We start from the raw sequence: 24,637 nt of genomic DNA on the forward strand, positions 1-24,637 counted from the left end.
ACAATGGAGTCTTAGGACTATCGCAGAAAGCATATTTAGAAAAGGTTCTTCAAAAGTATAATATGCATGCAAGTAAAGCCACACCTGCTCCTATAGTCAAGGGCGATAGTTTTGGGAAATTCCAATGTCCCAAGAACCAGTACGAGATCAGTCAAATGAAAGCAGTACCATATGCTTCGGCTGTTGGAAGCTTACAGTATGCACAAGTGTGCACTCGCCCTGACTTAGCTTTTATCACCGGGGTACTCGGTAGATATCAAGAGAATCCAGGCATAGAGCACTAGAAAATGGTAAAAAAAAGCATTGTGTTATGCGCAAGGCACGAAGGACTACATGCTAATATACAGGAGAAGTGATTCCCTAGGGATAAAAGGGTATCCAGACGCAGATTTTGCGGGGGACAGAGATGATAGAAAATCCACGCCAGGATACGTATTCACCCTTGTCGGGGGAGCTATTTCGTGGAAAAGCTCCAAGCAGTCGATAGTTGCATCATCCATGATGTATGCGAAATTTATAGCATGCTTCAAGGCCATGGGGCAGGCGATATGGCTAAAGAAATTTATACCCGACTTGAAAGTGGTAGATTGTATTCACAAACCACTAAAGATGTACTGTGGCAACCAACCCGCAGTATTCTATGCTCACAACAACAAGTAGAGTAATGTTGCCAAAACAATAGAGATAAGGTATTATGTTGTGAAAGATAATATCCAGAATCAAACTATAAGTCTCGAGCATATAAGGACAAAGGATATGCTTGCGGATCCACTAACGAAAGGCTTACCACCCAATGTGTTCAAGGAACACTTAGCCGGCATGGGTTTAAGGGAAAGCCTACGATTTCTGGATAGGTCCAAAAGGAACAAAATATGTTTATAAACAAAATGTATGTTGTAGCTGTATGATTCTATCGGCAATTAAGCTGTGACGATGAAACATGCTCTATGTACCAATATGTGATGAAACAAATAAACTAGAAAGTATAAGGTTAAAAGTAAAGTTGAGATCAAGGGGGAGAATGTTAGGTTGATCTCCTCCGTGTGGGCCCAACAGCCCACCAGGCCCTTAGATCCGCGGCCTGATCGGGGGCGCCCAACCTTCATATGGTTGGTGAGCCCCTGTGACCCACGCATATATAAACAGAGGTGGGGGCCGGGGCACGACTGGCGAAGTTCACCGCTGCCACAACCCCCACCGAAATCCCCTACCGATCTAGGGTTAGCGCGGTGCTCACGGGAAGTGTTGGGGAGCGTAGTAATTCCAAAAAAAAACCTACGCACACGCAAGATCATGGTGATGCATAGCAACGAGAGGGGAGAGTGTGTCCACGTACCCTCGTAGACCGAAAGCGGAAGCGTTAGCACAACGCGATTGATGTAGTCGTACGTCTTCACGATCCGACCGATCAAGTACCGAACGCATGGCACCTTCGAGTTCTGCACACGTTCAACTCGATGATGTCCCTCGAACTCCGATCCAGCCGAGCTTTGAGGGAGATTTCCGTCAGCACGACGGCGTGGTGACGATGTTGATGTTCTACTATCGCAGGGCTTCGCCTAAGCACCGCTACAATATTATCGAGGTGGACTATGGTGGAGAGGGGCACCGCACACGACTAAAAGATCCAAGAGATCAATTGTTGTGTCTATGGGGTGCCCCTCTCCTCCGTATATAAAGGAGGGGAGGAGAGGGCCGGCCAAGGGGAGGAGGCGCGCCCAAGGGGGGAGTCCTACTCCCACCGGGAGTAGGACTCCTCCTTTTCCTATTTGGAGAGGGAGAGGGAAGGAAGAGGAAGGAGGGAGGAAGGAAAGGGGGGAGGCCCCCTCCCAATTCGGATTGGGCTTGGGGGGGGCTCCCTTGCTCCTTTCCCCTCCTTTCCACTAAAGGCCATTAAGGCCCATATATCTCCCGGGGGGTTCCGATAACCTCCCGGTGCTTCGGTATTATCCCGATCTCACCCGAAACCATTCCGGTATCCAAATATAGTCGTCTAATATATCGATCTTTACGTCTCAAACATTTCGAGACTCCTCGTCATGTCCGTGATCACATCCGGGACTCCGAAATACCTTTGGTACATCAAAACCCATAAACTTATAATATAACCGTCATCGAACTTTAAGCGCGCGGACCCTACGGGTTCGAGAACTATGTAGACATGACCGAGACACGTCTCCGGTCAATAACCAATAGCGGAACCTGGATGCTCATATTGGCTCCTATATATTCTACGAAGATCTTTATCGGTCAAACCGCATAACAACATACGTTGTTCCTTTTGTCATCGGTATGTTACTTGCCCGAAATTCGATCGTCGATATCTCAATACCTAGTTCAATCTCGTTACCGGCAAGTCTCTTTACTCGTTCCGTAACACATCATCCCGCAACTAACTCATTAGTTGCAATGCTTGCAAGGCTTAAGTGATTGTATTACCGAGTGGGCCCAGAGATACCTCTCCGACAATCAGAGTGACAAATCCTAATCTCGAAATATGCCAACCCAACAAGTACCTTCGGAGACACCTGTAGAGCACCTTTATAATCACCCAGTTACGTTGTGACGTTTGGTAGCACACAAAGTGTTCCTCTGTTAAACGGGAGTTGCATAATCTCATAGTCATAGGAAGATGTATAAGTCATGAAGAAAGCAATAGCAACAAACTAAACGATCAAGTGCTAAGCTAATGGAATGGGTCAAGTCAATCACATCATTCTCCTAATGATCTGATCCCGTTAATCAAATGACAACTCTTTGTCTATGGCTAGGAAACATAACCATCTTTGATCAACGAGCTAGTCAAGTAGAGGCATACTAGTGACGCTCTGTTTGTCTATGTATTCACACATGTATCATGTTTCCGGTTAATACAATTCTAGCATGAATAATAAACATTTATCATGATATAAGGAAATAAATAATAACTTTATTATTTCCTCTAGGGCATATTTCCTTCAGGAAGCACACCACCACCACCATCTTTCTGCCATCACCGGCCACTACTTCACCACGTTCGGCACCGGCTTGAGCTCTTCAACACAAGGAGAAGGTAGGACTACCAGATCGATCTGACCTACCCGATCCACAAGGTCTATCATCGTCTTCATCAGCCGACTCACATGGGTAGACCTACAAGAAGAGGTTGAGGCTTGTGAGCCCTTCGAGGTTGACTCGAAATAAAATGAGTCAAGTCTGAATGTTTTTGTGTGACTCGACCGAGAAGCGAGCCGATCATGAGGTAATACGAGCTCGCTCGATTTTAGCTTGGCATCCATTACAGTGCACTACGCCAGAACTTTTTATGGTCTTTGGACTATATTTTGTTATCCCAATTAAATGTTTGTAGTGAATCCTTGTATTGTGTTCCAATTAAGTATTCGTATATGAGTTGAGGGAGAATAAGCTAAACTACTCTAAGAAAATTATATCATCATGATGTTGATCATAGTAATATTTTATAATTTATAGTGTTTCAATGTATGTTCTTGTATCATATTTAGTCGAAGGACTCGCCACGGATAAACAAGGTTGTCATCATCTTTTGCTCGAAACTAGCTCGAGATTGTTAAGTTGGTCAGAAGCCATTTTCCACACCTCGACCCTTAACTTAGACTCGGTCTAGGCTCGCTAGAATTTTAATGCGAGCTAAGCTAACTGTATAAGGGCGTGTTTGGTTGCCGTGTGCAACAGTGCCTGCATCGCATACACTTCTCTACTCAGCCTGGCTATGCAAATGCAGCCTCAAATTCACCATATGCATGTTGTTTGGTTGCCTGCATGCCCTCTTATCTGCATGGGTTGAACCACACTGCCTGGTGTTTGGTTGCTTGCATGTTAGTCCACAAACCCAAGGCATGGTGTTTGGTTGTATGCAAGGTCTGATGTGTGGTAACCTCTTTGGCTAGTTGGTGAGGTCACCACCACACTTCGGCAGCACACATCATAAGCACAACAGACTATAAACAAAGCATCAACTAGCATAATTCAGATATAAGCAGTACCACAGATATAACAGTTCAACGCATAAACCATCAACTAGCATAATTCGATAGTACGCTCGAAAGAGGTGGCCCGACCCTACTCCTTGGCGGCGAAGGCGTCGTCGTGCTTCCCGCACTTGTTGATGACCTCAATGCCATCGTCATCGAAGATGATGACCTTGAGGGTGTCGGGAGTGAGGAGCTTGAAAGTCACCATGTAGCCGATCTTGATCTGATGAACGGCTGCGTAGGTGGCCCAACCCTGATCTAGGGTCACCCTGCCATTCATCAGCTTGACCGTCACCTTCTAGGAGCAGCCGGTGTTGTTCCTGAGCTTGAACTCCGTCGGCACCGCGACGAAGTGCTTGGTGAAGTCCAGGGGCATGGGGATGCACTCAAGCTTCGGTGCAAGGATGACCTTGCAGAAGTGAGTTGGGCCATCCTCCTGATGGTAGTGGCTGTAGTTGCGGTGCTTGTTGCTGGGGGGCTCCTCCATGCCCTCGTCATCGCCACCCTCAGGCGTCTTCGGGTCTTCCTCGGCGGTGGGCGGCAGCTCAACCTCGTCGGGCATTGGGCGAAGGGGCTGCTTGCCCTTGCTGTCAACGGCCGGGAGCACCTCCGTGTCCTCGATCCGCACACAAGTCATGGAGTCAGGCATTGCACAGAGTTCCTGGCTAATTCAAGAGCTTGTAGTTAAAACGGCATGACTGTCACTCTTCTCCTCCTCTCCATCCCCCCTATATTTACTCACCCCGCCCATCACTATTTACCCACCCCCTCTCTTCTCTCACTGTCAACCTTCCTCCTCCCCATCGCCATGAGCTCTAGCTCCAACTCCAATGCCAACCCCTTCCCTTGGGGTATTGGCTGGAGGGCCTTCTTCCTCGAGTGGACGGCTGGTGACCGGACCAAGTTCGAGAACACCATGGAGGTGTGCTCGAACTTCGGCTCCATGGCTGACATGTAGAACGAATCGAATGCCGTGGTCATGAAGGCCAGTAAAGAAGAGCTGAAGAGCTGATTCCTGACCCAGCGAAGGGCGAGATGGCAGTTGACATCATTTGTTGGGCCATGAATCAGGTCGTCTCCGACGACCCTAAACAGAGGAAGAAGTGGCGCAAGTATAAGACCTACTGGGCTCCTAATGACCGCCGTGCCGCAGTGTACTGGGAGACGGCTATCGCACCGCCGGCGGTCATCGGCGGGGAGCCTAAGGAGGAAGAAGAGGCGATGCACATGCCAGCTAGGGCGCCGGAGCCAGTCCGTCCTACCTGGCAGATCGACCTCGACTCCACCAAGGATGACAGGATGACCCGCCCGCCCGCATGCTGATGAAGAAGAAGATGAAGGCTAGCGGCTTGACCATCCACTCCGCACGACGGTGACGGGCGCCGCGGTCAGCCGGTGTCCGTTGTGTACCCCCTTTCCCCCTATTCCTCTATCCCCCAATCCCGAAATCTACCTTATGCATTCCGATATTGCATGTATGAACTCGTATGAACTGCTTAGAACTAGTATGAACTATGCTACCTCTTGAGCACTATGTTGGATTTCCCCGAAGAGGAGAGGATGATGCAGCAAAGTAGCGTAAGTATTTCCCTCAGTTTTTGAGAACCAAGGTATCAATCCAGTAGGAGGACACGCACAAGTCCCTTGTACCTACACAAAAACAATAGCTCAACGCAACCAACGCGCTTAGGGGTTGTCAATCCCTTCACGGTCACTTATGAAACTGAGATCTGATAGAGATGATAAATAATATTTTTGGTATTTTTTGTATAGAGATGCAAAGTAAAAAGTAAAAGCAAAGTAAAAACAAAGCAATAATAAAGTGATGGAGATTGATATGATGAGAAAGAGACCGGGGGGCCATAGGTTTTGAAAGTTCTAGTGATCGACTAGAGGGGGGGGGGTGAATAGGCGATTTTTATGAAAGTCTTCAAAACATGGAAGTTTTGAAGACAAACGATAGAAATAAACCTATTACCATGCAGCGGAAGGTAGACTACACTAGGCAAACCATAGTCAAGTATTCAATGAAGTGAAAGCACAATGACTAATAGCAGCTAGGCAGTAAAGATCAGGTAGGAAGATATTGTGAAGCCAATCAGAACAAGCAGTCACTCAGTGAAGACAAAAGATAATGCAATCATACAATGACTTCACAAGGACCAACAGTAAGTAAAGGGAAGGGAAGGATGAAACCAGTTACTCATTGAAGACAATGATTTGTTGGACCAGTTCCAGTTGCTGTGACAACTGTATGTCTGGTTAGGGAGGCTAGGTATTTAAACCTAAGGACACACAGTCCCGGACACCCAGTCCTGAACATGCAGCTCAGGACACTCAGTCCTCACCGTATTCCCCTTGAGCTAAGGTCACACAGACCTCGCCCAATCACTCTGGTAAGTCTTCAAGGTAGACTTCCAAACCTTCACAGACTTCGTTCACCGGCGATCCACAATGACTCTTGGATGCTCAGAACGCGACGCCTAACCAGCTGGAGGATTCACAGTCCTCAAGTGTAATAAGTCTTCAGATCACACAGACAGGAAGACTTCAGTGATGCCTAACACTCTTTGTCTCTGAGTGGTTAGGGCTTTATCCTCGCAAGGAATTCTCTCTCAAAGGCTTCGAGGTGGGTTGCTCTCAAACGACAAAAGCCGTACTCTAACTCTGACCAGCCAACCGTTTATGGTTGTAGGGGGTGGGCTATTTATAGCCACTAGGCAACCCGGCCTGGTTTGTCCGAAATGACCCTTGGTCACTAAGGAACTGACACATGTTCCAACGGTCAGATTTCAAACACACACGGCAACTTTACTTGGACTACAAGCAAAGCTGACTTATCCAACTCTGGACAAGATTTGCTCTCATAGTCTTCACTCGAAGACATAGGATTTTGGTTAAGCATCACTTCATTCATTCTGACTGGTTCTCTTGGACCCCACTTAACAGTACGGTGGTTCCTATGACTCAACAAAGAAAAACACAGAACGACGAAACTGCTAAGTCTTCGCGCTCCATAGTCTTCACGCGATGTCTTCTCTTATCATAGTCTTCAATGTGAATGTCTTCACATACCACCTCTGACTTCAATGTCTTCATAAATTTTTAGGGGTCATCTCTGGTAAGAAAACCGAATCAATGAGGGACTTTTACCTGTGTTATCCTGCAATTCTCACAAACACATTAGTCCCTCAACTAGGTTTGTCATCAATACTCCAAAACCAACTAGGGGTGGCACTAGATGCACTTACAATCTCCCCCTTTTTGGTGATTGATGACAAACTAGTTGAAGTTTTCAACGGGGAATAAAATATGTGAAATTGTAAAGAATAGGTTATTGTCTTCATAAGTGGCAAAGGCTCCCCCTGAAGATGTGCATATAAGTAATTTGCTTTTGGTATGCAAATGTACATGGCAGGTTGTACTTGTGGAGATCCTCTTCAAATTATGATGACAATTTATCATGCATTAAAAGTATGTGAAGATAATGACATGCATAATGAAAAATGGACATCTGCAAAATGATCGAAGTGCGGAATTTATCGTCGCACATGCGGAATTTATCATCGCATCACAGAATAGCAAATAAGTAGCAGACGACCATCGAGTTTGAGTGTTACAACTCAAAGAACCAAATGTATCAAGACGCGAGAGTTGTAAACACTAGGAAAAATATAAAACTACCGCCCATATGAACCCGCTTGAAGACTATCAAACTCATATGCTTCTCCCCCTTTTGTCAGTAAGGACCAAAAAGGTTTGAAGACATAGAGCACCTACTCATCCCCGTGAGGAGTTGGTGAAGCAGCAGGGTCTTCGGTGTTGGTTGGCGGTGCAGACGAACTCGGTGCAGTGTTGATTCACGCCGAAGGTGGTGAAGTAGCATCGTCTTCATCATCGATGACACGTGCATTCACTGTTGCAGCAGAGGAGGAGAACTCAGAATCTTCAAGAGACGGAGTACACCGCAGCACAGTCCTTCTTGGAGGTGTTGAGTCAAACTTGAAGCGTTCAGAGAAGCCATCCTCTTGAAGATCATCTTCAGAACACATAAGCGTCAGCCCTTTCCATGTACGCCGACAAGTTTCATGGGCAACAAAGGCATTCTTGGTGGCAAGGTTGCGAATCCTGTTTACGTCCACCAAGAGGCTTTGCATTTGGCGCTTCAGCCAGTCATGATGCTTATCCTGTTTCTGATGAAGGGCAACCAGAAGTTCTCGGTCGTTGAGAACACGAGATCACTTCTTGGGCCGTTGGGCAATGGTGCTTTCAGTTGCTTCAGTGAGGGCACGATGAGGTTGCACGGGTAGTACCAGCCAGAGGATAAACACGAGCGACTGCTGGATCTCCGTCAATTTGTTGTGAGAAACTTTGCTTATCAGCATTCTGAAGACTAAGGGGCTCCTTGGCAGGCTCTGGATAGATGGCTTCAATGGACATATCGATGTCAGGCATAAAGATCTGATGATTGCGAGCAGAGGGCTGATAGGTGACAGCTGAGTGTAGTTTGATCAGCCGCATAATCCATGGAGCGTAAAACTTCAAGCCAAAGAGATCAGATCCTGATGCAGCAAGTTGGCGGATGAAGAAGTCTTGTGCATTGAAGCATTTGCCGTGAAGAATATGGAAGACCAAAGTCTTCATTGCACCTTCTAGCTTTGCATGTGGAGAATGTCCTTTGACGGGCCAGAGAGTTCGCCTTATAATGTGATAGATAGTGCGTGGCAGATACTCAAGGTCTTCAACAAAGAACTCCTTAGGATATGCAGCATCTGGAGGCAAAGGCTTCATCATGCTAAGCATCTGACTCATGTTTGGTTCAGGCTTGTGAAAAATGCTCTCCATAGCTGCACTGTGAAGCTGACAACCAGGTTCATAAAGATCTTCTGGAGTGGGCAGACCAGTGAGCTCAATGATATCAAAGGCTTTGGCTTCGTGATGAACATTTCCTGTCATCCACTCAAGGACCCAAGTCTTCGGATCTCTGTTGTAGCCACGAATATGAAGAGTGGCATAGAATTGGAGCAGCAATTCTTCGTTCCAGTGCTCCTTGTCAGTGACGAACGGCAACAATCCAGACTCTCTGAAGCAATCCAGAGCTTCTTCCAAACAAGGCAGACCAGTTATGGCTTCAGTGTCAAGACGCATATGTGGGAAAATGCGACCTTGATTGTACAGAATGCATGAGTAATAACTGCGCTGCTGATAGCTCCAGAACCGATCAGAAGATATTCTTGCCTTGGTGTAGGGGTTCTTGGAGCTATCAAAGAAGGTGTTGTGTGCCTTGAAGCCATTGATATTAAAAGATTCGGGTGCAGATGCAGTACCTGGAAACCTGGGCAACCTTGGCATTGGCTTCTGAACCTGAGGCCTGTGCTCAACGTGATAGTCAAACTGAGGACCAGCAGCAGGCGGAGGAGTCAGAAAAGGCCATTTGACAGTGATAAGTTGGCCATAGTTGAATGCTTGCTCGATAGTGTGTGGCCTTGGTGGCGGAACAGGAGCAGTGGCATCAATAGAGGCGTCAGGCTGCACATCTGTTGCAGGTGCATCATTGGCTTCATTGGCCTCTGGAACAGTGTTAGGTGCAGGCTCCACAGTGTCTTCAGCCATGACCACGTCATTGGCTTCAGTGGTGTTAGTGGTGGCAGCCTCAGGATTCTCAACCTTCACTTCAGAAGCTGGAGGGTCGGTCACGTTCTCCTCGAGAACAACATCTTGGTGAGACGGGGGTGTAGCAACTCTTGGGGCTTCTTCTTCATCGGCTGATGCAGCCGGAACATCTTCAGCTATTTTGGCTTCGGATTCAGAGACAGTCACAGTAGGAGTGGCATCTGGAAACACTTGACGTGCAACAGATTGGTGGTGCACTTCTCCTTCTGGAACGCTCGAAAGAGGGACTTGAGGCCTTGGTCCTTTGCGAAGCCTGCATAGCGCTGGCGACGCCTATGGAGATGGAGTTGGCTGGGCCTCAAAGTCGTCTTCTTCGTCTTGCACAGGTGGTGTGACTTGTTGTTGGGAGTACTCGGGGTGTCTTGTTGTTGTGGGTGATCAACCCACGATGCATCCTGAGCAGTTGGCGTCAGAGGACGACCAATGCTGATGAGTTCGCTGTGCGTGAGCACATGCGATGATACCAGTTGGTGCTCGATCTGAGGAAGGACTTCATCATCTTCAACATTGTCATGGTGACCAATGTCTTCAGCAGTGGTGGGGTCAACTGTTGGAATGTCTTCAGCTTCAGGAGCCTCTGTGGAAGTAGGCTCATGAACTACTATCTGCCGTTCTTAATGCGAGGAATCAGGGCGAGCAACAGAGATGGGTTCTACAACAAGGGGCTCTGTGGGAGCAGCCCGATCTTTCTTGGTTCTGCGCTTCTTCTTGGAGGGAGCGACATCAGAAGCATCAGGATTTTTCCTCTTTCTGGCTTCAGCCTCGGTAGTCCTCGTCTTCTTTAGTTTTGAAGCGGTTGACCGGACCTTTGGCTTCGATCCAGTCATGCTGCTTGGAAAGACTATGCGTGGCTCTTCCCGCCTTGAAGGTGCAGATTGGTCTGTTGATGGCTTCTTCTTCTTTGCAGCCATTCTTGGGTCGATGCCAGGACGACCAAGAGCCTTGCGCTTCTCAGCCTCATTGTAGGCTTGCACACACTTGTCGGCCAGGCTCTTCATGCGCTCACGAGAACCTTTAGCTTCTTCATGCTTCTTGAGAAAGGCTTCCTTGAGCTCATGCAACATAATCTTGAAGTTTTTCACATCTTGCATGCTGAGCTTGGCCATGTGCTTCTTGAACCGAGCTCTCTCATAGTCGATCTTTTGCTTCAGTTCAACGATGCGCTGAGCTAGAGCTAGCTCAGAAGCAATGGCGCCAGTGAAGGCGACACTGAGGCCAATTGGAAGTTGCAGATCTTTAAAGCTGAGGTTGGGCGTGTCAAACCACTCATCAATGAAGTTATGGATGATTGCCACATCAAAGAGAGGCAAATCATTGAAGATCTCTGCTTCTTCCTTGCTCTTGATCAGTTGCTCAAGAGCGTCATCTGCAAGATCTTCATCGCTGGACAGATCAATGGCGTCATTGCGCAGAATAGCAGTAGCAGTCAGTGCCTGATCAGTATTCTTTCTCATCTCAGTCTTCTTGGAGATACGTGATAGATCTTCAGACTGCACACTGTCTTTAGGAGGTGCAGTAGCCAGTGGCTTCGCCCGTAAGATTTTTGGTGCTGAGGCAGACTTTGAAGCTTTAGACTTCTTCAACTTCGTTGGCTTCGGTGGTGCAGGTGCTTCGTCAGATTTAGCATCATCTGCAGGTTGATCCACAACTGCCCCTTGAACCATAATATGAGTGATGAGACCTTCTAGGTTGTAGAAGGGCCCAACCAGATTGGGTTCAGCTTCTCGTGTGCCATCAGCACGTGGCGCAGAGGGGCCTGGGTTGAAGTCTAATCCCAATGACTTCTTGTTTTCCTTGGCAGAGTTCTGTGCAAACTGATAGTTGCGCTTGAAGAGATTGTCTTCGCGACACCATAACAGAGAGGATGGGTCGGCATTAGCAGGCTGGGGTCCACGAAGCATGCATGGGTAAAAGCCTTGAGCAATAGCTTCGGACTGTGATTTGGGCTGAAGACCTTTGTATATGATATCTCCCCATGGGCCCTTGATAACACTCTACTCAGCATATTCGTCGGTGACGAATCTGTACTTGAACCATTTCTCTGCCCAATGTCTTCGAATCCATTGGATTCGGTTCTTGCGTTCTCCATAGGTTTCTTCTGGATCTGACTTGTATAGCTCATAGAGATCTGGTGGCAGGTCCTTAGCAGTGTTTCCATGACGCTGTCTGCCTCCCTTCCTTGTAGATTTCTCTGTAGCCATGAACTTTAAACTGAATGGCTTCAACACGTTCAAAGGTTTCAAAGGCTTCCGCCTGCGGGTCAAACATGAACTGGCTTCGGGAGAATTTATATGATGTTGTAAGAATTCTGCAAATGAATGCAGACTATGAGAACCAAGGGATTCTCCCACGGACATGTACCCGTGACAACATTAAGGTGCGAGGGAAGGGGAAGAGGTCATATGCATTCTTAGAAGATTTTGAAGATAAATCAGTTTAGAAGACAATGACCTCATAGTGCGAAGACATTCACTCATAGATAGAGAGTTGGTTCCAGATTTGTACGAATCCATGAATAAGTACAAGTGAGGAATCTAACTACTTTGTGAAGCATAAGTGAACATACTAGGCATATTATGATATGCAGTATGAAATAGATCCAACTTGTGTGAACAGAAACTGCTTGTGGTAGAAAGTAATGAATCTATAGGATCAAAGGGGCCGTAAAAAGGAAGTTTTATTTACCACACAAAGAACTGCTAGACGGAGTGGGAGAGGAGGACGAGCAGTTCGATCGTCCATGCCCTAATTTGGCGACGGAGGACACCTACGGCGACGGCGGAGAAGACGATGTCCGCGGCCGGCGTGAAGACGGCGTCGGTGAGGTGGCGGCAGCTAAGCGCTTCGTCACCGGCGTCCTCGAGGGCTAGCGGTGGCGCTAGGGTTTGTGCGAGAGTGGAAGAAAGGATAATGACTGTGGTGAGGCGTGTATTTATAGGGACAGGGATGGCACAGTGTTATTACACAGGTGCCCCTGGCGATTCACATCTGAAGGACACGTGGCCATCATGCAACATATCGGAGGTTGTTCCACGTTCCTGAAGGAAATATGCCCTAGAGGTAATAATAAAGTTATTATTTATTTCCTTATATCATGATAAATGTTTATTATTCATGCTAGAATTGTATTAACCGGAAACATAATACATGTGTGAATACATAGACAAACAGAGTGTCACTAGTATGCATCTACTTGACTAGCTCGTTAATCGAAGATGGTTATGTTTCCTAACCATGAACAAAAGAGTTGTTATTTGATTAAACAGGATCACATCATTAGAAGAATGATGTGATTGACTTGACCCATTCCGTTAGCTTAGCACTCGATCGTTTAGTATGTTGCTATTGCTTTCTTCATGACTTATACATGTTCCTATGACTATGAGATTATGCAACTCCCGTTTGCCGGAGGAACACTTTGTGTGCTACCAAACGTCACAACGTAACTGGGTGATTATAAAGGAGCTCTACAGGTGTCTCCAAAGGTACATGTTGGGTTGGCGTATTTCGAGATTAGGATTTGTCACTCCGATTGTCGGAGAGGTATCTCTGGGCCCTCTCGGTAATGCACATCACATAAGCCTTGCAAGCATTGCAACTAATGAGTTAGTTGTGAGATGATGTATTACGGAACGAGTAAAGAGACTTGACGTTAACGAGATTGAACTAGGTATTAAGATACCGACGATCGAATCTCAGGCAAGTAACGTACCAATGACAAAGGGAACAACGTATGTTGTTATGCGGTCTGACCGATAAAGATCTTCGTAGAATATGTGGGAGCCAATATGAGCATCCAGGTTCCGCTATTGGTTATTGACTAGAGACGTGTCTCGGTCATGTCTACATTGTTCTCGAACCCGTAGGGTCCGCACGCTTAAGGTTTCGATGACAGTTATATTATGAGTTTATGCATTTTGATGTACCGAAGTTTGTTCGGAGTCCCAGATGTGATCACGGACATGACGAGGAGTCTCGAAATGGTCGAGACATAAAGATTGATATATTGGAAGCCTATAATTGGATATCGGAAGTGTTCCGGGTGAAATCGGGATTTTACCGGAGTACCGGGAGGTTACCGGAACCCCCCGGGAGATCAATAGCTCGCGTTGTTGCTTCCCTGTGTTTATTTTGATATGTTCCTAGAGAAAATTGTGTTGAAAGATGTTAGTAGCAATGATGCGGATTGGATTCGTGATCTGAGGTTTATCCTCATTGCTGCACAGAAGAATTATGTCCTTGATGCACCGCTAGGTGACGGACCTATTGCAGGAGCAGATGCAGACGTTATGAACGTTTGGCTAGCTCAATATGATGACTACTTGATAGTTTAGTGCACCATGCTTAATGGCTTAGAATCGGGACTTCAAAGACGTTTTGAACGTCATGGACCATATGAGATGTTCCAAGAGTTGAAGTTAATATTTCAAGCAAATACCCGAGTTGAGAGATATGAAGTCTCCAACAAGTTCTATAGCTAAAAGATGGAGGAGAATCGCTCAACTAGTGAGCATGTGCTCAGATTGTCTGAGTACTACAGTCGCTAGTGTTGATGGTTGACAAGACCACTAGTTTCAAGAAAAGGGCAAAGGGAAGAAGGGGAACTTCAAGAAGAACGGCAAGCAAGTTGCTGCTCAAGTGAAGAAGCCCAAGTCTGATCCTAAGCCTGAGACTAAGTGCTTCTACTGCAAAGGGACTGGTCACTGGAAGCAGAACTACCCCAAGTGATTGGTAGATAAGAAGGATGGCAAAGTGAATATAAGTATATTTGATATACATGTTATTGATGTGTACTTGACTAGTGTTTATAGCAACCCCTCAGTATTTGATACTAGTTCAGTTGCTAAGATTAGTAACTCGAAACGGGAGTTGCAGAATAAACAGAGACTAGTTAAGGGTGAAGTAACGATGTGTGTTGGAAGTGGTTCCAAAATTGATATGATCATCATCGCACACTCCAGATACTTTCGGGATTAGTGTTGAACCTGAATAAGTGTTATTTGGTGTTTGCGTTGAGCATGAATATGATTTGATCATGTTTATTGTAATACGGTTATTCATTTAAGTAAGAGAATAAATTGTTGTTCTGCTTACATGAATAAAACCTTCTATGGTCATACACCCAATGAAAATGGTTTGTTGGATCTCGATCGTGGTTATACACATATTCATAATATTGAAGCCAAAAGATGCAAAGTTAATAATGAATGTGCAACTTATTTGTGGCACTGCTGTTTAGGTCATATTGGTGTAAAGCGCATGAAGAAAATCCATGCTAATGGGTTTTTGGAATCACTTGATTATGAATCAGTTGATGCTTGCGAACCATGCCTCATGGGCAAGATGACTAAGACTCCGTTTTCCGGAACAATGGAGCGAGCAACAGATTTGTTGGAAATCATACATACTGATGTATGTGGTCCGATGAATATTGAAGCTCGTGGCAGGTATCATTATTTTCTGATCTTCACAAATGATTTGAGCAGATATGAGTATATCTACTTGATGAAACACAAGTCTTAAATATTTGAAAAGTTCAAAGAATTTCAGAGTGAAGTGGAGAATCATCGTAACAAGAAAATAAAAGTTTCTACGATATGATCGCAGAGGTAAAATATTTGAGTTACGAGTCTGGCCTTCAGTTAAAACAATGTGAAATAGTTTCACTACTCACGCCACCTGGAACACCACAGCATAATGGTGTGTCCAAACATCATAACCGTACTTTATTAGATATGGTGCGATCTATGGTGTCTCTTACCGATCTACCACTATCGTTTTGGGGTTATGCATTAAAGACAGCTGCATTCACGTTTAAAAGGGCACCATCTAAGTCCGTTGAGACGACACAATCTGAACTGTGGTTTGGCAAGAAACCAAAGTTGTCGTTTCTTAAAGTTTGGGATTGTGATGCTTATATGAAAAAGTTCCATCCTGATAAGCTCAAACCCAAATCGGAGAAATATGTCTTCATAGGATACCCAAAGGAGACTATTGGGTACACCTTCTATCACAGATCCGAAGGCAAGACATTCGTTGCTAAGAATGGATCCTTTCTAGAGAAGGAGTTTCTCTTGAAAGAAGTGAGTGGGAGGAAAGTAGAACTTGATAAGGTAATTGTACCTTCTCCCTTATTGAAAAGTAGTTCATCACAAGAAATCTGTTCCTGTGACTACTACACCAATTAGTGAGGAAGACTAATGATGATGATCATGTAACTTCAGATCAAGTTAATACCGAATCTCGTAGGTAAACCAGAGTGAGATCCGCACCAAAGTGGTACGGTAATCCTGTTCTGGAAGTCATGTTACTAGACCATGACGACCTTGCGAACTATGAGGAAGCGATGATGAGCCTAGATTCCGCGAAATGGCTTGAGGCCATGAAATCTGAGATGAGATCCATGTATGAGAACAAAGTATGGACTTTGATTGACTTTCCCAATGATCGGCGGGCCATTGAGATTAAATGGATCTTCAAGAGGAAGACGAGCGCTGATAGTAGTGTTGCTATCTACAAAGCTAGAATTGTCGCAAAAGGGTTTTCGACAAGTTCAAGGTGTTGACTATGATGAGAGTTTCTCACTCGTATCGATGCTTAAGTCTGTCCGAATCATGTTAGCAATTGCCGCATTTTATGAAATCCAACAAATGGATGTCAAAACTGCATTCCTGAATGGATTTCTGGAAGAAGAGTTGTATATGATGTAGCCGGAAGGTTTTGTCGATCCAAAAGGAGCTAACAAAGTGTGCAAGCTCCAGCGATCCATTTATGGACTGGTGCAAGCCTCTCGGAGTTGGAATAAACGCTTTGATAGTATGATCAAAGCATATAGTTTTATACAGACTTGCGGTGAAGCCTGTATTTACAAGAAAGTGAGTGGGAGCACTACAGCATTTTTGATAAGTATATGTGAATGACATATTGTTGATCAGAAATAATGTAGAATTATTCTGCAAAGCATAAAGGAGTGTTTTTAAAGAAGTTTTTCAAAGAAAGACCTCGGTGAAGCTGCTTACATATTAAGCATCAAAATCTATAGAGATAGATCAAGACGCTTGATAAGTTTTTTCAATGAGTACATACCTTGACAATATTTTGAAGTAGTTCAAAAATGGAACAGTCAAAGAAAGAGTTCTTGGCTGTGTTACAAGGTATGAAATTGAGTAAGACTCAAAGCCCGACCACGGCAGAAGATAGAAAGAGAATGAAAGTCATTCCCTATGCCTTAGCCATAGGTTCTATAAAGTATGCCATGATGTGTACCAGATCTATTGTATACCCTACACTGTGTTAAGCAAGGGAGTACAATAGTGATCTAAGAGTAGATCACTGGACATTGGTCAAAATTATCCTTAGTGGAATAAGGAAATATTTCTCGATTATGGAGGTGACAAAAGGTTCGTCGTAAAAAGTTACGTTGATGCAAGTTTTGACACAAATCTGGATGACTCTAAGTCTCGATCTAGATACATATTGAAAGTGGGAGCAATTAGCTAGAGTAGCTCCATGCAGAGCATTGTAGACATAGAATTCGCAAAATACTTATGGATCTGTATGTGACAGACCCGTTGACTAAAATTATCTCACAAGCAAAACATGATCACACCTTAGTACTCTTTGGGTGTTAATCACATAAATGATGTGAACTAGATTATTGACTCTAGTAAACCCTTTGGGTATAGGTCACATGGCGATGTGAACTATGGGTGTTAATCACATGGTGATGTGAACTCTTAGTGTTGAATCACATGGCGATGTGAACAAGATTATTGAGTCTAGTGCAAGTGGGAGACTGAAGGAAATATGCCCTAGAGGCAATAATAAAGTTATTATTTATTTCCTTATATCATGATAAATGTTTATTATTCATGCTAGAATTGTATTAACCGGAAACATAATACATGTGTGAATACATAGACAAACAGAGTGTCACTAGTATGCCTCTACTTGACTAGCTCGTTAATCGAAGATGGTTATGTTTCCTAACCATGAACAAAAGAGTTATTATTTGATTAAACGGGATCACATCATTAGAAGAATGATGTGATTGACTTGACCCATTCCGTTAGCTTAGCACTCGATCGTTTAGTATGTTGCTATTGCTTTCTTCATGACTTATACATGTTCCTATGACTATGAGATTATGCAATTCCCGTTTGCCGGAGGAACACTTTGTGTGCTACCAAACGTCACAACGTAACTGGGTGATTATAAAGGAGCTCTACAGGTGTCTCCAAAGGTACATGTTGGGTTGGCGTATTTCGAGATTAGGATTTGTCACTCCGATTGTCGGAGAGGTATCTCTGGGCCCTCTCGGTAATGCACATCACATAAACCTTGCAAGCATTGCAACTAATGAGTTAGTTGTGAGATGATGTATTACGGAACGAGTAAAGAGACTTGCCGGTAATGAGATTGAACTAGGTATTAAGATACCGACGATCGAATCTCGGGCAAGTAACATACCAATGACAAAGGGAACAACGCATGTTGTTATGCGGTCTGACCGATAAAGATCTTTGTAGAATATGTGGGAGCCAATATGAGCATCCAGGTTTCGCTATTGGTTATTGACTGGAGATGTGTCTCGGTCATGTCTACATTGTTCTCGAACCCGTAGGGTCTGCACGCTTAAGGTTTTGATGACAGTTATATTATGAGTTTATTCATTTTGATGTACCGAAGTTTGTTCGGAGTCCCGGATGTGATCACGGACATGACGAGGAGTCTCGAAATGGTCGAGACATAAAGATTGATATATTGGAAGCCTATATTTGGATATCGGAAGTGTTCCGGGTGAAATCGGGATTTTACCGGAGTACCGGGAGGTTACCGGAACCCCACGGAGGTATATGGGCCTTAGTGGGCTTTAGTGGAAGAGAGGAGAGGTGGCCAGGGCTGGGCCGCGCGCCCCTCCCCCCCTAGTCCGAATAGGACAAGGAGAGGGGGCCGGCTCCCCCCTTCCTTCTTTCTCTCCTCTTTCCCCCCTCCCGAATCCTATTCCAACTAGGAAAGGGGGGGAATCCTACTCCCGGAGGGAGTAGGACTCCTCCTAGCGCGCCCTCTCCTGGCCGGCCGCACCCCCCCTTTGAACCTTTATATACGGAGGCAGGGAGCACCCCTAGACAGACAAGTTGATCCACGTGATCATATTCTTAGCCGTGTGCGGTGCCCCCTTCCACCATAGTCCTCGATAATATTGTAGCGGTGCTTAGGCGAAGCCCTGCGACGATAGTACATCAAGATCGTCACCACGCCGTCGTGCTGACAGAACTCTTCCCCGACACTTTGCTGGATCGGAGTCCGGGGATCGTCATCGAGCTGAACATGTGCTAGAACTCGGAGGTGCCGTAGTTTCAGTGCTTGATCGGTCGGGCCGTGAAGACGTACGACTACATCAACCACGATGTGCTAACGCTTCCGTTGTCGATCTACAAGGGTACGTAGATCACACTCTCCCCTCTCGTTGCTATGCATCACCATGATCTTGCGTGTGCGTAGGAAAATTTTGAAATTACTACGTTCCCCAACAGTTCCCACGCATGCCTGGATTGTCGGGTGGTCGTTCCCACTTCTCTGGGTTTCAGGTGAAGGAATTAGCATTGAAAATGGACTTAATGTTTGTCTCTGTATCTTCTGCTGACAAGGACGCAGAGAAGATATTCGACAGTTTCAATAGAATGCATATGATTTGGAGAGATAGAGTTTGAGATAGAAAGCATAGAGAGGTTAGGGTCCGATCACATTCACTTAGTTCAAAAGATTCAACAAGAAGACATAGCTATAAGTGAATGATGTAGAGGACAGAACACTAGTATATATATATATATATATATGAGAAAGACAATCAAATCAACATAGTGAAGATAATCATGAAGACAAGTTGAGATTGAAGCCAAACCAAATGTGAAGACATACCAAACGTAACGCCATGAGTGAAACACTTCAAACAGAAAAAATTGGTGGTGGCGTTACCCACCGTATAGGAAGTATTAGACCCAGACACGGCGCACAATTATCGTGGCGCTCCGAAGTCAAATTCCACATTAATGTATTCACACTTAGAATGTAAGTCTTCATTGATTGAAGATATACTTTACTTCGCGTGTTGCACATCTAAGTCATCAATATGCATAAGTGTTAGGATGTGTGCCTGATCACAAGACATTTGAGGATTCCAAGATATTTAGCTCACACCGTAACTTGCAAAACCTCTTCTCATCCAAGGGCTTGGTGAAGATATCTGCCAATTGCTCTTCAGTGTTGACGTGTATGATATCAATATCTTCCTTCACAACATGATCTCTTTGAAAGTGATGACGAATTTCAATGTGCTTTGTCTTCGAGTGTTGAACTGGGTTGTTGGCAATCTTGATGGCGCTTTCGTTGTCGCGGTAGAGTGGCACTTGCTTCAGATGAATGCCATAGTCTTTGAGTGTTTGCTTCATCCATAGAAGATGAGCGCAGCAAGATCCAGCAGCAATGTATTCAGATTCAGCAGTGGAGAGAGATACACAGTTCTGCTTCTTTGAAGACCAACATACAAGTGATCGTCCCAGAAAATGACATGTGCCCGATGTAGACTTGCGATCCACCTTGTCACCAGCATAATCAGCATCCGAGAATCCAACCAGATCAAACTCTGAGCCCTTTGGATACAATAATCCTAATGTTGGGGTGTAAGCCAAATATCAAAGAATTCGCTTCACGGCTAAGTGATGCGATTCCTTTGGTGCCGCATGGAATCGAGCACACATGCAAACACTAAGCATAATATCTGGCCTAGATGCACATAGATAAAGTAAAGAACCAATCATGGAGCGGTATACCTTTTGATCGAACTCTTTACCATTGTCATCGGGACTCAGATGATGTTTGGCTGGCATTGGCGTCGTGAAGCCTTTGCAGTCTTGCATCCCAAATTTCTTCAGGCAATCTTTGAGGTACTTCTCTTGAGATATGAAGATGCCGTTGCGTTGCTGACGTATTTGAAGACCAAGGAAGAACTTCAGCTCACCCATCATGGACATCTGATATTGCTCTTGCATCATATATCCAAACTCTTCACAGTATTTCTGATTGGTGCAGCCGAAGATAATGTCATCCACATATATTTGGCACACAAATAGTTCACCATCATATGTCTTCGTGAAGAGAGTGGGGTCGAGGGAACCAGGTTTGAAGCCTTTGCTCTTCAGGAAGTCTTTGAGTGTGTCATACCAAGCCCGAGGGGCTTGTTTGAGGCCATATAGTGCCTTGTTGAGCTTGTACACCATGTCAGGATGTTTTGGATCTTCAAAGCCAGGCGGTTGTGCAACATACACTTCTTCAATCTTGCCATTGAGAAAAGCGCTCTTCACATCCATTTGATACAGAAGAATGTTATGATGATTTGCATAGGCCAGCAGTATGCGTATGGCTTCAAGTCTAGCCATAGGAGCAAATGTTTCATCGAAGTCAATCCCTTCAACTTGAGTGTACCCTTGAGCAACGAGACGAGCTTTGTTTCTGACAACTTGACCATGCCCATCTTGCTTGTTGCGATATATCCATTTGGTGCCTATTATATTGTGCTTGCGAGGATCATGATGCTTAACCAGTTCCCATACATTATTCATCTCAAACTGTTGAAGCTCTTCTTACATAGCTTGAATCCATTCAGGTTCCATGAAGGCTTCTTCAACTTTCTTGGGTTCAGATATTGAGACGAATGCGAAGTGCCCACAGAAATTTGCTAGTTGTGTTGCCCTCGAACGAGTGAGTGGACCTGGTGCATTGATGCTATCAATTATTCTCTCAATTTGTACTTCATTTGCAACACGAGGATGTACAGGACGAAGATTTTGCTCTTACTGATGATTGTCATCATTAGAAGGATTGTATTCAGGCTGAGCATTGTCTTCAGTTTGATCAGGTGCGGAGATGATAAGTTCCTCTTCAGGCTGAGATTCAGATGGTATGATTTCTCCAGTTCCCATAAGTTTGATTGATTCACTGGATGGAACTTCATCTAGCACATTTGGCAGCTGCTCTCTTTGTGAGCCGTTAGTCTCATCGAACCGCACATCCACTGTTTCAACCACTTTATAGTGAAAAAGGTTGAAGACTCTGTAGGAGTGCGAATCCTTTCCATATCCAAGAATAAAACCCTCATGTGCTTTTGGTGCAAATTTTGAAGTGTGATGTGGATCCTTGATCCAGCACCTGGCACCAAATACTCTGAAGTAACTGACATTTGGCTTCTTGCCAGTAAGGAGCTCATAGGATGTCTTGTTGAGAAGCTTGTGAAGATAAACACGGTTGATGATATGGCATGCAGTATCAATGGCTTCAGGCCAGAACTTTCTTGGAGTCTTGTATTCATCAAGCATCGTCTGGGCCATCTCAATAAGTGTTCTGTTCTTGCGTTCCATGACGCCATTCTGCTGCGGTGTGTACGGAGCTGAGAATTCATGTGTAATGCCCAAAGTATCAAGATAAGTGTCTAGACCAGTGTTCTTGAATTCAGTGCCATTGTCACTTCTGATGTGCTTGATCTTGACGCCATAGTTGTTCATGGCTCGATTGGCGAAGCGTCTGAAGACATCCTGCACTTCAGTCTTGTAGAGGATTATATGCACCCAAGTATATCTTGAATAATCATCAACAATGACAAAGCCATAGAGACAAGCAGTAGTAGTAAGAGTTGAGTAATGAGTGGGACCAAAAAGGTCCATGTGGAGCAGTTCGAAGGGTTGAGTCATTGTCATGATTGTCTTCGAGGGATGCTTGGCCCTCGTCATCTTTCCTGCTTCACAGGCACCGCATAAGTGATCCTTCTTGAACTTGACGCCCTCGATGCCTATGACATGCTTCTTCCTTGCAAGGGTTTGGAGGTTCCTCATGCCAGCATGCCCTAGCCTCCGATGCCAGAGCCAGCATTCAGAAGCTTTTGCTAGAAGACATACGGCAAGTTGTGGTCCTGCTGAGAAATCTACCACGTACAAATCATCTTTCTGATACCCTTCAAACACTAGAGACTTGTTAGATTCCATTAGAACAAGGCAACGATATTTTCCAAACATCACAATCATGTTTAAATCGCAAAGCATTGAGACAGACATTAAGTTGAAACCAAGGGATTCAACACGCATGACTTTATCCATGTGTTGATCCTTTGAGATTGCAACTCTACCTAGACCCAATACCTTGCTTTTACCAGTGTCAGCAAATGTGATGTGACTTTTCTCAGATGGACGTAAGGTTGAGTCCATGAGAAGGATTCGCTTGCCAGTCATGTGATTAGTACACCCACTATCAATAATCCATTCTGAAGCAGCTGGTGTCGTACCCTTGGCACCGTGTGCCATGAAGCAGTAGGTAGGAGCGGGGTAGTCCTTTTCATTTGCATCGGTGTCGGTGATGAAGTCATTGTCTTCAGTGTTGAAGATGGACTTGGCAACGTATGCTGTAGCCAGACTCGCAATGCCAGAATCGGACTCCTCCTCAGACTCCACCTCTGCCTCCTCAGAAGCGGACTCCTCCTCTGAATCCATTTCCTTGCCAACAAACGCACGTGCCTTGCCAGATGAGCTCTTCTTGTGTGATGAAGACTTTGAGGAAGACTTGGAAGAAGACTTTGAGTATTTCTTCTTCTTCTTGTCGTCAGAGTCATCCTACTTGCTCTTCTTCTTCTTCTTGTTCTCATTTTCCCACTGCAGACACTCAGAGATGTAGTGGCCAGGTTTCTTGCACTTGTGGCATGTTCTCTTCTTGTAGTCATGAGCAGAAGCTTCATCATTCCTTGAGCTTGATCGTGAAGACTTTCTGAAGCCTTCCTTCTTGGTGAATTTTTGGAACTTCTTCACAAGCATAGCAAGCTCCTTTCCAATGTTTTCAGATGAGGAGACAGCTTTTGCCTTCAAGGCACAAGTTCGCCCATAGTTGGGACCGTAGATGTCTCTTTTCTCAGAAAGCTGAAACTTGTGTGTGTTGAGCCTCTCAAGTATGTCAGACAGATCGAGTGTCTTGAAGTCAGGACGTTCTTGAATCATCAGGGCTAGGGTGTCAAACGAGCTGTCAAGTGATCTCAGGAGTGTCTTGAGGACTTCATGCTTGGTGATCTTAGTGGCGCCGAGAGCTTGAAGCTCATTTGTGATGTCAGTGAGTCGATCAAACGTGAGCTGGACATTCTCATTGTCATTTCTCTTGAAGCGGTTGAAGAGGTTGCGAAGGACACTGATTCTCTGATCTCTCTGGGTTGAGACGCCTTCATTGACCTTGGAGAGCCAGTCCCAGACTAGCTTAGATGTTTCCAAAGCACTCACGCGGCCATACTGCCCTTTGGTCAGATGACCACAGATGATGTTCTTGGCAGTGGAGTCCAGTTGAACGAACTTCTTGACATCAGCAGTGGTGACACCTTCACCATCTTGGGAACGCCATTCTTGACGACATACCATAGGTCGACATCAATGGCTTCAAGATGCATGCGCATCTTACTCTTCAAGTAGGGATATTCAGTTCCATCAAAGACGGGGCATGCAGTAGAGACTTTAATTATCCCTGCAGTCGACATAGCTAAAACTCCAGGTGGTTAAACCGAATCACACAGAACAAGGGAGTACCTTGCTCTGATACCAATTGAAAGTGCTAGTGATCGACTAGAGGGGGGGTGAATAGGTGATTTTTATGAAAGTCTTCAAAACATGGAAGTTTCGAAGACAAACGATAGAAATAAACCTATTACCATGCAGCGGAAGGTAGACTACACTAGGCAAACCATAGTCAAGTATTCAATGAAGTGAAAGCACAATGACTAATAGCAGCTAGGCAGTAAAGATCAGGTAGGAAGATATTGTGAAGCCAATCAGAACAAGCAGTCACTCAGTGAAGACAAACGATAATGCAATCATACAATGACTTCACAAAGACCAACAGTAAGTAAAGGGAAGGGAAGGATGAAACCAGTGACTCGTTGAAGACAATGA

The sequence above is a fragment of the Triticum urartu genome, chromosome 6 (assembly GCF_003073215.2).
Source record: "Triticum urartu cultivar G1812 chromosome 6, Tu2.1, whole genome shotgun sequence".
NCBI classification, from domain to species: domain Eukaryota; kingdom Viridiplantae; phylum Streptophyta; class Magnoliopsida; order Poales; family Poaceae; genus Triticum; species Triticum urartu.